This window comes from Amphimedon queenslandica, unplaced genomic scaffold, assembly GCF_000090795.2.
Source record: "Amphimedon queenslandica unplaced genomic scaffold, v1.1 AMPQUscaffold_1887_Cont26108, whole genome shotgun sequence".
Lineage (NCBI taxonomy): Eukaryota > Metazoa > Porifera > Demospongiae > Haplosclerida > Niphatidae > Amphimedon > Amphimedon queenslandica.
In genome coordinates, this window is record NW_003557775.1 from 1 (window position 1) to 1230 (window position 1230).

At 29.5% G+C, this 1230-nt stretch overlaps 1 long non-coding RNA gene across 1 annotated transcript; it reads right to left on the bottom strand.

Annotated features, from left to right (window-relative positions):
* Positions 1 to 725: 725 nt before the first annotated feature.
* LOC109593353 (uncharacterized) lies at positions 726 to 1230 on the bottom strand. Its single transcript, XR_002190909.1, has 3 exons — positions 1157 to 1230; positions 968 to 1113; positions 726 to 910 (listed from the first exon to the last, which is right to left on the bottom strand). It is a non-coding gene; the product is annotated as an uncharacterized LOC109593353 (long non-coding RNA).

The following is a 1230-nucleotide window of genomic DNA, read 5'->3' on the forward strand; positions in this document are numbered from 1 at the left end:
CTGACTGTGAAGAAGCACTTCTCACAAAATCTTTTCAAAGTGTACCCCTACAAAAAATAATTATAAAGTGACATTATGTACAAATTCCCTTTACCTGTACAATAGCAGGATGGAGCTTCTTAGCAGCACAGGTTGTTCCACTAACTATTACTTCAGTAACAACACCATAAGCTCCACGGCCTAACTCTTTACCAGTCTCCTTTAAATCAGGCAGTAGTAATGGCTCAAGTTTAGCCCTGTTCATTTTTACACTACTAGCACTATAGGCTAGCAGGAAGTAGATATTGTTATCTACTATAGAACAGCTGTGGATTTTTGACCATGCCATACATAGAAGCATTATGAATATAATTTGGTCAAGCAGATGATATTGTTGCAAAAGTTATGGGTATTTTTCAATAATGATAATTATTTTTTAAGAACTGACACAAATCTTAAATGCAACTGCATGTGAATAGTAAAACATGAAAAGAAAAGGAAAAAGCAAAAAAAATAAGTTTGGAAAAAAACAATGACATTGAAAAAGGGAAAAAGTTGCTATGAGAATAACAAAAAAAAAATAACAAAAAATAATAATAAAATAATAATAATAATAATAATAATAATGTTATGATAATAATAGCTAAAGAGCACTCACTTTGTTAACATCTTTGCCCCATCTGCACAAATAAACTAACACTTGTTAATAAAAATGATCAAAGTTTTATACTATATTATGCTAATTATTTAGATTTATATAAAGTCTACAGCCAGTAATTTTAACAGCTAAGTACCATGGGAAATAATAATAATTTATATAGACTAAGTTCAGCTCTACTATCATACTCAATGTAGCTACAAAAATGTAAATTTATTTAGTTTAATCTCTTGGCCAAGTTTCATCAGGATTTCTCTTTTCAAGCATTAACATCTATCAGTTGCAAAAAATAGTAATTATTTTGTCATTAAAATCGATGTAATAACTGACTTGTCCTCCATATAAACCAGCAAGAGATACTGTTTGTTGAAAATCAGTTAATATTGTATATTTGCCTGTGAAGTCACGTTCCCATATTCTACATTCAGTAGTATCAGATATTTTGAACAGTTGCTTCACTACTGTTACTATATCACCTACAGCAATTCATTATAAATAGCTGCATTATTATAGACTTACTTATTAAGTCTCCTCGACTAAATGAATATGTTTTTATATTAATAGAATTAGGATGTACACACAGTTTCAACTCA